Source organism: Mandrillus leucophaeus, unplaced genomic scaffold (assembly GCF_000951045.1).
Source record: "Mandrillus leucophaeus isolate KB7577 unplaced genomic scaffold, Mleu.le_1.0 Scaffold249, whole genome shotgun sequence".
Lineage (NCBI taxonomy): Eukaryota > Metazoa > Chordata > Mammalia > Primates > Cercopithecidae > Mandrillus > Mandrillus leucophaeus.
In genome coordinates this window covers 2,858,077-2,870,726 of record NW_012102576.1, presented here as the reverse complement: position 1 = coordinate 2,870,726, position 12,650 = coordinate 2,858,077, and the positions used below count along the sequence as shown (strand labels likewise).

Genomic DNA, 12,650 nt, shown 5'->3' with positions numbered 1-12,650 from the left:
AGCCAAGTGGCCTTGACAGGTCTCAGCAGCCTTGGTGGCTAGGTAAGGCCCTTTCTGGAGAATGCAGGGTGTGTCTCTGGGCTGGACCCACATGAAATGGCGGTCAGCATCCACCAAGTGAGAAAGGCTCTGGCATGGATGAGCCACGCTCAGGAAACCTGCACCATGGCGGCCGCTGGCACAGGAGATGCAGTCACACAGCTCAGACCCAGGGCTCGGCTCCCCCTGTGTGAGCACTGATGCCCTGGATCACATAACAGGATGGTATTCTCTAGGGCAGCCCTGCCTCTGGAAACCCAAGTTACACAACCAACCTGACCCCAGAGTCCTAGGAAAGCAAAAGCCATCTCACCGGACGTGAGCTCCACTGACCCTGAGAACACGTTTACTGTGGGCGGCTGGGGCACGGCGGCCCCATCACTCGCCCCCACTCGCCAAGCATGTGCTGGGCACCCGGCTGAGCACTCACATCCGTTATCTTCTTTAATCCTCCCAGTACCTTATTAGGGAGATATTTTAATCCCACGTCACAGAGAAGGGAAGTGTGGCGAAGTGTACACAGCTATTACAGACGGAGCCAGGCCTCGGAGCCGTTCTGCACAGCTGGGCCGCAGCCCCACAGGTAACCTAAGTGAACTCAACAAATACGTTTTAAATGTGGCCTTTCTCCGGCCTTTGCTCCGCCCATTGCAGCTTTGGCATCTTCATTTAGTACCAGCGTCAATCAGCTGTACTTACCAAGCCTAGAATGTGCATCGAATGTTCATTTAAATGACCACTGGACCCCTCACTGCAGCCTGGATTCGCAGTCCTGACCCACCTGCATGGCTAACAACGCTTTCAAACTGGACAACAACAAAGTTTCAAATGAACAGAAGGAAGAAGCGAAGGTTGGCAGTTTCACTGGGAGTTAAATCGGGAAATGATTCCCTGGGAAGTCTAGAATGTCCCTTCCTCAGGCTGTCTTCAAAGACTGCTGTTCAACTAAAGGGCAAGAGTCCGAGGTCAGTCCAGGTCTTTCCTGGCAGCCGTGGGTTGGGGGGACAACCCCAGGCCTCCACCCTATGCTTATTTTCCTGAGATTCTGTGATTAACGGGAATGTCGGGTGAATGCCTGGATTCTCAGGATTAAGCCTTATTGCAAATCTAGAAGAAATCAGCCCTGCTGAAACACGGCACACGGTCAAATTCGACAGGCACTGAGTTTTATCTAGCCTTTCTTCGGCATCCCTGGATGCCTGGACCTCTCCCTAGAACTCAACACCCCAAGTATTGTGGAGTGCCCTGTCGCCAGGCTGGAGATGCAGATGCATCTCAGGCCGCCAGGAACCCGCACTCTGCCTCCCACCGACATGGGCATCCCCTGGAATTGCCCTAACCAAGGAGATGCCACGGAAACATCACCACAGCATCGAAGCCAGCAGCCATCACACATGGGAGCCCAAAGGCCGGACACAGGGGCAAAAACAAATTGGTCTAAAACGAAAATACACCAGGATGTGAACATGTTTTCCCAAGGTTGATGAAGGGATCCACAGAGCAAGGGTCAGACCTGACACCTGCACTCACTGAAGGTCACAGGCAGGCTGCAGAAATGCCGACGCCAGGTCGCCACAGGCGCAGGGCCTTGACGCACAGTTAGCAACTGCAGCCCGCTCTGCAACCCTCAGCGTTGCTGTGCCATCTCTAACTGCTGCCCACACCAAAGGTTCCAATTATTGACCCAGCATGTTCCCTGTAAAACACTTGCAGATGCTTAGGTGAAATTTCCAAACTGTAGGAGAAGCAGAGTGTCATCTCCCCTCTCTTGTCTGTGAGAGGCAACCTGAGGACCACAGAGCTGTGTCAGCTGTGGGTTTTATCCCCCTCCTGACTCCCTGGCTCTGCAGCTCTGCAGTCACAAGCAGGCCAGCAAGTGTCTTCACTGTAATTACCCCTGAGAAGTCACGGGTCTCAGCCCGTGGCAGGACAGACACCACTGAGAGCCACAGGGATCCACCTCTTAGCTGAGCAGCCAGGATAATAATTCAAGAAGTGAATTCAAAAAGCGTTAAGTTCATAATAGGATAAAAACGTAAGCCTGTGGCAGCAGGAAAATGTGCGGAGAGAATGGGGTGTAGTTACTGCTCTTAGCACATGGTGGGCATCATGGAACTTGTAAATCTGATACAGAAAAAAAAATCTGATACAAATACTAATCAGTATGTCTCATCCTTTAAATTTACTGACCATGTATTCAGTAAGCACCCAGTGTGTGCCAAGAACCATGCGGGAAGTGGAGGAAAGCAATGAAAGACACCACAAGGATCCCTGGGGAGCTTGCAGTCCAAAGAGGAGACAGGCATGCCACCGAACAATGACCGGCGATGGAGGGCTTCCCAGAGGAGGTGACTGTGAGCTGGGATTGAAGGATGAATAGGAGTTTCTGTAAGGAAAGTGGTGTGTTCAGAAAACAATTCACACAACAATACCCCTTCGAGTGTGTGCAAACAGGCAGGAGGTCTCTCCAGTCCAGTCCAGGGATGCTGTGTACAGGTTCCATCAAAGTCTCTCCAGCCCGGCCTGGGAATGCTGTGTGCAGGATCCATTGATGTTGTCTCAGGAGTGGCCAAGCCCAGCTCCAGTCCTTCATATATTCTGACACACGGGGCAAACAGGGCCTTGCCCTCATACAGATGCCTCCTGAGGGCCAGATGAGGCTTTTCACTCCAGAACCCTTTTCCTCCATGGGCCTGGTGGGCACCAGGCTGCAGAAGCTTCTGTGCGGCAGTCTGTCAGCATCCATCTCCAACACATGCAGCTCCTTGTCAGGCTGGATTGTCTGGGCCACCCAGTGTCAGGGCCTAGCAGCCTCCTCAGGGCTCTGCAGCCTCAGCACGTGCTGCCAAGTCTGGCCTCTGCCTCTGGTCATGCCCACTTCCCACATGAGAGTGTGCAGGTGCCACCCTGGGCTCTGGTGCCATGTGGAATGCCCTGTGGAATGTGCTGTGTGGGTTTAGTGTGTCTTGGTGCTTTGGCAACATGAAGAGCTATACATTCTTTCTGTAGGAAGCACTTCATATGGGAGACAGAACTCTCTAGAACGGATGACGTACCTCTGAGAAATACAGAAGACCTGATTCATGCAGACAACAGGTGTGATCGAAGGTGCCCCGTGCAGGAAAATGAACAAGGAAACTCCCAGCCAGTGGCAGTATTTGTACTTTCTGAGGTTTACCGAGAATAAAACCTGATACTCTTACTTCATAATACGGGTCTCTTTCAAAGACTCTGGTGCTCTAAAAACACATTACTGCATTTAAGTCTACAAGATTCTATTGGGTAGATACTGTTGTTGATAAATGTTTCTCAGTTTCCATCAGAAAACTGGGCTGTATGAGTTTTGGAGACTTGCCAAAAGTAACAATAAACCAAAAACACATCTTGCCTTCGTTACCAATATCCATGAGGAACTGCTGTGTTAGGCAATTTTAGTATATCGGAAAGTCCCTTGGGGCACTGTCCACCCCTCCCTGCCCCTGTGTGAGTGGCGTCCACTGAGCTGCCTTCTCTGCAGTGCTGACAGGGAGAGACCATGGAACCGAGCCTCTGTGTCCTGCACACCACACCAACCAGCCGCGACCCACTCCCTCGTCGGTGACCATGGAACTGAGCCTCCGTGTCCTGCACACCACACCAGTCAGCCACGACCCACTCCCTCGTCAGCGACCACGTAGGTCGGACACCTGACTGCCCCACAGTGTTTTTAACCTGAATTCTATCCGGTGCCCTCTTCTCAGCTGAGGGTGCATTTTTGTCCTTGTCAGTTTTGTCTGTCTGAGACCCAAGATCTCTCTGGACCATGCGTCTCACCTGAGAGGCACAAACCTGGTGGTGGATTGGCAGAAAAGTGACACAGGTGAGCACCCCAATTGGAAAATCCGAAATCCAGAATGCTCCAAAATCAGAAATATTTTGAGCCTCAACATGACCCCACAAGTGAAAAACTCTACACAGTCCTCATGTGATGTGTCACAGTCAAAACGCAGTCCGCACTTTGCTTCACGCACAAATTATTTAAAATGTTGTATAAAATGACCTTCGGGCTATGTGTATGAAACATAAATGAATTTCGTGTTTAGATTTGGGTCCTGTCTCAAGATATCTCATTATGTACATGCAAATATTCAAAAATCCAAAATTCAAAGCATTTCTGATCCCAAGCCCTTCAGATAAGAGACCCTCAGCCTGTGCTGAAGTGGCTGCTGCTGCTCCTAAAAAAGCAGAACAGTTTCTCACAAGCGAAGCCTCAGGAGTGATGCTGGGACCCAGGGGAATGGGGAACGAACCTCAACTGGAAGCCCTCTGTGGCACTGAATCTAACTGCCCGCAAGTCCCTGCCTGAGCAATTTTCCCAGGCCTTCTGAAAGAAGGAAGGCTGCTCTTTCTGGCAAGTCAGGGGAGGACTGTTAACCTGGGGGCTGTAACTCAACGAAACATGGAGAGGACTTCTGTGCTGACCCCACAGCAGTGCTTCTCCAACAAGAATGTGCAAGAAACCACCTGGGTCTGCTTAAAATGCAGGTTCAGGCTCAGGAGAAACTAGCACCCTGGTGATGCTGAGGCCAACAGAGGCTGGAATCTCATCCCTGAATTCTCAATGTTTGCTTCCCTCAAATAAACTTAGTAGAACGATCATGCGTAATACCTGACTGTATTACTATTATGAAGACTGATGTAATATTATATTTTGTATCCTTTAAATGTGTTGGAAAACAGACAAAATGTCAGTTGTGATTGTGAAATGTATTATACTCTAGAATCGCTAGTCCCATTCACTAAAATGGTGGCACCCCAAAGACACGAGAAGGGTTAAAAGCAAGATACTCCTCACTCTTAGTTCTTGTATCTCTCTTTCCTGTTCCTTTATTTCATCTCATGTTTCTCTTCATGTGAAACCATGTGCAAGGTGTAGCTGCACCCCCACCCAGGCTGGTGGAGAGACCCCATCTTCTTTTGGGGGTTATCTGTGAAAGTCAGTGATGCCAGCTACAAACAATAGACTGGCATGTTTATTTGGAGTGGCTGCATCAAACGGAAACTGAGGTCCTGTCTCCAGGCAGCCAGCTGCTCCCATCTGTCTGTGCCCATGGCACAGGTGGGGCCTTCCGTGGGCTGCAGCCAGCACCAACCAGTACATCTGGTTGACCACAGTGGGCAAAAGTAAAACTTCATGCCAATAAATGACCAAATCAAAATAGAATTTCTTTTTCTGGCTGATGGCTGCCACACAAAGACCTATCTTCAGAATTGGCTGAGTCAAGCACCCAGACTGCCCTTATCCAGCCCCTGCAAAGGGAGGTAGGATGGAGCTATCTGGCACGGACCACGTGCACTGGCCAGTGTCATGGTCCCAAAGGCCAGTACAGTAAAAACAGCATTCCAGTTTCCGGCTTATGCTAAGGAGTCAGTTTGCAGCTTCTGCTGGAGGACTTGCCACTATTCGAGATTCTGTAAGATATTCCAAGACATCTAACACATGGTTCCTCCCCTCAAAGAGCTTAGAATCTACTCGGGCACAAACATTAAAATGCACACAGCTACATAAGGCTAAATGTAACTCCTGCTGGCTTACTCTGTTGAACAGGCCCTAACTGCTGAAAAATCCCGGCTGGAGTAGAAGGGATTCCTGTCTGGGGTAACAGTAAGCTTCCTGTAAACTTATTCACAGCTGGGATCAGCTGAGCCTTGAAAAATAGACAAAATTTGACTCAGAAAGCACTTTTTCCTGGTGGAACACAGGCAGTGACTGAGAATATGAAGTGTGTCTGTACTAAGCACTTTTACACATATTTATCTCGCTTAACCCTCACAGCAGCACTACACAGAGCTATCATCAACATGTTTTGAATGGGCAAACAGTTCTGAGAATTTGAATCACCTCACCAAGGGGACAGAGCTAATGGTAGAGTCACGCCGACTGGCTCCAGAGCCACCGCGGGCCCACAGTTGCTGTGCGACGCTCCGGCCCTTCTGCTGTTCCTGTGGTTCTGGGCTCTCTCGGGTCCAGGTCCAAGACCTAAAGAGAAATAAAACACCCTAAGCGATGTGGACCAGGCCCCACATGAGTATCACAAAACCAAAGAGGCTTCACAGTCCCCAGGAACCCTGCCCTGCTGCCGAAAACTGGCCACATAATTCCCTCCAATGTCATCATTAGTGGCCTGCTTGGTTAGCCACGGCTGAAAAGAGGAAATCTCAGGGAAACATTCATTTCCTCTGCCCTAAGCCCTGCAGCCATGATTGCTTTTATAAGCAAATTGTCAGCTTCATAAAAATGTTTAAAGCTTTTATTGTATTTTTCTGATACACAGTTATTGTTTAAAAAAATCTTTTAATTACAGAAAAAGCACAAAGAAGAAAATAAATCCCTAGGCAACTTGCCTGAACCATGTAAAGTCCATACTTGGCCCAGAGCCTTAGACCAATTGACAACTTTGAAGCTTCAGGTAAAAGATTAAGAAATCCCAAAGGGATAACGGCAAGAATGGCATCTGTGTCTCTGTTAGGGCCCAGGGCCAGTAAGAAGAGCATAAGATTCAAGTCGGATGGGTCACGGCACTGCAAGTCACCCGCCACGTCACCAAGGAACGCTTTACCCTGAGTTTCCAGTTTCTCCAATCTGGAGTAAAAAACCTGCCAGCCTTTTAGAATTGTTGTGAGGAGCAGAGACCGTTTACACCAAGCACCAAGCTCAGTGCCTGGCACACAGTCAGCAATGATGTTTATCGATCCAGCTTTCTCACAATGCTTTGGAGGCAGAATAATTTTTCGAGAATTTCCATGAGTCCTCAAAAGTTCTGAGTCCTAATGTGAATTTGCAAAAATGCAATGAATTCCTGGCACCTCCTCCCTGCCCTGGGGCCCAGGAAGCCGCCTTCTGAAAGCCCTCAGCTGCCCCAGGAAATCCTGGGGCATCTGGGCACCTTCGGACTGCACCCCAGTGAGTTCAGGCCGAGGACGACGCAGCCTGCAGATGGCAGGAGCCCATCAACCTTCCTGGAAGTGGAAGTCCTGATGGGAATCCCCACGCTGTCATCCATCCTCCTTATAGAAAGGGTCAGAGTTCTTTACCCATTCCATGCCCTGTGGGTTCGCAGAAACCAGGGTCTTTACTTTGGGCTGGCATGATATCAAATCAGATTTGCACACTGGCTGACTAACCCAACAACTCTCCTTACCAGTTAAGTCTGACTTCCATCAACCAAATGGTAAAACATTAAAGTAAAAATAAATGCAGGTTCCATGGAAAAAATAATAAAAAATGGCCTTTGATGTTCCCGATACATTCTGACAATCCTAGAGATTTAAAAAGCAGCATAAGGGATTATTTATTACATAAAAAGATCAAACAAATTGATAGAAAAATTTATTGATAAGAAATCCATTAATATGATTTAGATAAACATGAAAGAAAAATTGTAAATCTTAATGAGAAAATAGCCAGATTTGCTCATGGTCAAATGATGTAATTAAATAATTGTTTATTTCATTATGTTACAAAAATGTAATGATAAATTGTGGTGAAATGTATCCTTATATATTAGTGATACTGAAGCTGGTTCAATGCCGGGAGGAGAGATGTGGCAATGTGTATCAAGAAACAAAATTATGTTTATGTTCTTTGACCCAGTAATTAACATGGCATGAGAGAGGGGCATATATTGGTCATAGTGTCATTTACAGAAGAGAGGATTTTCAAAATAAATGCCCGATTAATTATTAAGCAACCTTTTACAATTATGGTTTTGAAGACTATGTAGCAACTTAGAAATTGCAGTTGGCATAATGAGTAAAAAGAAAAGCAGGATGTAAAAATCGTTTCTGGACTATGATTGCAACTTTGTAAAAAGTGCACATAGGAAAAAGAAGTACAAGAAAAATGGCAAATGATTGTGGTTGAGAAGATTAGGATTGAAAAGTTCACTTCCGAACTTTCTGTGACATGTTTTTTTCAATCTAGAATTTAAAACAAAAATTATGCTTTACAGCAAAGAACAAGAGTTTGGGTTTTCACTCCTGGAGGTGTTCGGAGGCCACTGCAGCCCACACCGTGCCCAGGTGGAGCTGCCACCTGTGCCTCTGCAGCCACTGTTCTGGGAGCTGCCCCAGACGCAGCTGTGCAGATACCAGACACTGCTCCTGGTTGAGGACCAAAATATGAACAAATGGACTCTTCAAGGACAGCGTGACAATATAAAATAAATGTCACATAATGCAAACACTGCACCTAGGTAAAGCCACTTACAAAATTGATTCATTTTGATCTGTTTTAAATGTAAAGGTTTGTAATGTGGAATTACCATGCTGGATAATTGCCCACACACCACATTCTACTGAGTTGAATAACATTCCATGTATAATTCAGAGCTGTATCGAATTTCTTAAACACAACCTGTTTTTTCTCAAATTTATGTCACTCCATAAAAAGCAACTCTTTTCACAGTAACAATTATAAGTACAAAATATGAAAATATTTTCTGTACCTTTTCCCAAAATTTCACTAAATCTTGAACACAGACCTTAAGAATATGTTTTCCATGCTTATATATCTCTCTTCTCCACCTCCTCTGCTGCAGCTCTTTTGGACTTGAAGGCCTTGGTTTTACTGGGATTAATAAAATATGTTTATATACATGATTTATAAAGAGTAAAACAAGGCCGGGCCTGGTGGCTCATGCCTGTAATTCCAACACTGGGAGGCCAAGGCAGGAGGATCACTTGAGGGCAGGAGTTTGAAACCAGTCTTGGCAACATAGTGAGACCCTATCTCTACCAAAGGAAAAAAAAAAGTTTTAATGAGCTGGGCATGGTGGTGCCTGTGGTCCTAGCTCCTTGAGAGGTGGAGGTGGGAGGATTGCTTGAGCCCAGGAGGTTGAGGCTGCAATGAGCTGTGATTGCACCACTGCACTCCCACCTGGGCAATGGAGCAAAACCCTGTGTCTATTTTTTCAAAAGGTAAAGCAAGACAAAACTATGACAACCCATCCTAATATGAGTCAAGTCCTGAGCCTCTGTAGAGGGAGCCCACCATGGCCATGCAAGACCTGGAGAATCAGCAGGTGCACAGGTGCTCACTGCAGCTCCCAGCTGCATCCTGGGAGCTTTGGGTCTTGGACGAATGAGGGCTAAGCCTGTAGAGTCAATTCTGTCAGCCAGAGACCGAAGCAAGGAACTGAAACCACCACCAAAGAACCCTGAGGAAACGGGCGCATCCTCACTCCTTGGGAAAATGTGGATAGTTAATGTGACCAGGCGGAATGGTGCAGCAGCCTCGCTTGTGTGAAACCCACGTTGTACTCATCCTGGGGGTGCCTAAAACTTCACAGCCTCAATTCCTCAATCGCTCTCAGATTCTTGGGAACCAGGGAGAGGGAAGGGTGGTGCTGACTGCCCGAGGCTCAGCCCTCCAGGCCCACCCAGAGCACCAGGGCTGCCATTTCCCTCCTCGGAGCAGCCTTGCTTGACTCCACGTGGGCCAGGGTTTGAAAATTTGAGGTGCTGTCTCTCAAACTCAGGGTGTACGGGAGCCCTTGCCCCGCCGGCTGCTGTAAAAGTTTTGGCTAAAGGCTCTGAACTGAACGTCCTTCCCGCATCCCCTCAGAGACTCCAGAGGCACACTCACCCCCAGAGTGAAGCCGCAGACAGAACCCAGGACCTTCTCTGCACTCACACCGGAGAGGAGCATGGACGGGAGGCTGAGTCTGAAGCATCCTTCCCTAAAAAGCAGGCGCTCCTCCCAGCCTCCGCACCGAGGCCCTGCCCGAGTCGCTGCCGCTCTTCCCTCAGACCCATCAGCAGGAAGTCGGCTGTTTAAAGAGTTTTAAATCCGCAGTAAATCACAGTTCCTAAAGCTGTAGCACCGATTGCAGCGAACCCTCCAGACCGGGCAGCACGCGCGCCCCTCAGGAGCAGCAGCCGCTGAGACTGTGATTCTCCTGCAGCTGTGGGGAAACAGAAGTCCAGTGTTTATCCAGATGCATCATTTGCAACGATTCACTCATGTGAATTAATAACAAGGAACGCACACACAGATGGATGGGGGAAGCCTGAGCTGCGCCCCACATGGCGTGCCCCTGCTGTGTGATCTCAGGCCAGCCCTTTGGACTCTCTGGGCCTCAGCAATTCACGCTTTTTTTTTTTTTTTTTCTTTAGGGACAGGGTCTTGCTTGTTGCCTAGGCTGGAGTGTAGTGGCACAATCATAGCTCACTTCAGCCTTGAACTCCCGGTCTCAAGCCATCCTGCCACCTCAGCTTCCCAAGTAGCTAGGACTACAGGCGTGTGCCACCACACCTGGCTAATTTGCGTAACTTTTTTTTTTTTAAGAGATGGGGTCTTGCCACATTGCCCAGGCTGGGCTTGAACTCCTGGGCTCAAGCAATTCTCCTGTCTCATCCCAAAGTGCTGGGATTACAGGCATGAGCCACGGCACGAGCCTACTCACATGTCTTGAAGTTTCCTTGCCACCCTGACACTCTGTCTTCTATTCTATTCTCTGCACTAAATTATGAGAAAGAATTGAGATTTTTTTCAGGGATCTACACCAAATTGTACAACACTGGTCTACACACATGCCCTGTGAAACAACTTTTACCTTTCAGAGCATAATCGGGACATTCTAAGGCATTCTATGTAGTTTTAAAGGAGTGGACAAGGTACTCACATCCACTGGCAAAGACAGGAGACAAGGAATTCGGGGCAGGGTGACAACTGGAGGGAAAGGGAAGGGTCCTTCATCCACAGGCCCTGCAGGAAACACTCACGGTGGGAGGTGACCTGGGCTTTGCTCATCACCTCCCTTCCGGTCAGGACCCCACAGCGGGACAGCATGAGCCCATGTGCTTGTGTTCTGAGCAACGTCGCCTCAGCAGATACGCAGTGGCCAGGCGGTCCCAGGCTACACTGGCAGAAAGACTCAGGTTGGGTGTTGGCTGTTTGTTTTTTCCAATATCCACCTCCCTTGAAATCAGGACTTTGAAACTTAGTTTTGCAGAGATTGTGTTTCCCTGCACTCTACTGAGGTAATTACCAGTTCTTTTGCCGTCCTTTGCTGACCCCAGGGAGCGCTTTTCTTCACGTTTCCATTCTGGGATTTCTATGATCTCTTGAATCCACTGCCTGCACTTCCTTGGAAAGACCCAAAGCAGAGGAGGCAGAGGGTTCCCTTCTGCAAACACGATGGGCCCCCGCAGTCGCAAGGCACAGAGAGCACGAGGCTCCCACGTCCCCCACGCGGTCCCTGCAGTTGGGAGGTGCAGGGAGTGCATAGCTATTCACATCAGATGGCAAGGGCGCCGACTGTGATTAGGGGACCTGATGAAATGGATTGAGACTCAGTTTCCCCATCTGTGAACTGAAAGGCTGGGAGAGGTGTTTTCCCCACCCAGGTGGCCTCCAGTCCTGGTGCACTGGGGTCATTGTTGGAACACCTAGGGGCCCTTCTAATGGCAGATTGAACATGCACTCGCCGGTCCCTGCCACACAGAACACGGCACTTCTGCATGAGTGCTGAGGGGTCTGGGTGGGAGCCATGGGCAGCCGACGCCTTCGGGAAAAGCTTCCACATGTGAGGCAGGAGGAGGAGGAATACAGCTGCGTGTTCTGAGAGATGCATGCGAGGTGATTTTGTCACTGTGTTAATATCAACGAGGACACACACCTAGAAGGTGTAGCCCACTGCACACCCAGGCCGTGTGCTGCAGGCCATCACTCCCAGGCTACAGACCTGCACAGTGCTAAATACTGCAGCCAATTGTCACATAATGGTAAATATTTGTACACTTAAACATATCTAAAAATAGAAAAGAGGCACAGTAAAAACAAAATATAAAAGATGAAAAATGGTACGGCCGTGTAAGGCACTTGCCGTGAACGAAGCTTGGGCTGGAAGCTGCTCTAGTGAGTCAGCGAGTGTGTGGGGAGTAAGTGGGAAGCCGGGACCTGCCTGTGTTGCTGTAGGCTTTATACACACTGCACACACAGGCTGCTCTGGTGAGTCTATGAGTGAGTGGGGAGTGAGTGGGAAGCCAGGACATGACCATACACTGCTGTAGGCTTTATATACACTGCACACGCAGGCTGCTCCGGTGAGGCCGGTGAGCGAGTGGAGAGTGAATGGGAAGGCCAGGACATGACCGTGCTGCTATAGGCTTTATACACACTGCACACTTAGGCTGCACTAAATCCATTGTTAAAAATTTCCTTCTCCAATCATAAATCAACCTTAGCTTATTGTAACCTTTTTGCTTTATAAACTTTTTAATTTTTTAACTCTTTAACTCTCATAATAACATGTAGCTTAAAATACAAACATGTACAGCTGCACAAAAATAGTTTCTTTCTTTGTATCCTTATTCTATTATTTTCTGTTTAAAAAAATTTTAACTTTGTAAACATTTTGTTAAAAACTAAGACACACACATTATCCTAGGCCTGCACAGGGCCAAGATCATCAATATCACCATCTTCCCCTCCACATCTGGTCTCACTGGAAGGTCTCTGGGGGCAGTGACGCACGGAGCCATCATCTCCTGGGATGACATGGCTTCTCCTGGACGCCTCCCATAGGACCTGCTTGAGGCTGCTTTACAGTTAACTTTTTTTTTTTTTT

The 12,650-nt window shown here is 48.2% G+C and overlaps 1 long non-coding RNA gene across 1 annotated transcript; it reads right to left on the bottom strand.

Annotated features, from left to right (window-relative positions):
- Nucleotides 1-2,199: 2,199 nt before the first annotated feature.
- LOC105542031 lies at nt 2,200-9,815 on the bottom strand. The gene is made up of 3 exons (XR_001006410.1): nt 9,665-9,815; nt 5,926-6,058; nt 2,200-3,206 (listed from the first exon to the last, which is right to left on the bottom strand). It is a non-coding gene; the product is annotated as an uncharacterized LOC105542031 (long non-coding RNA).
- Between the last annotated feature and the right edge of the window lie 2,835 nt (nt 9,816-12,650).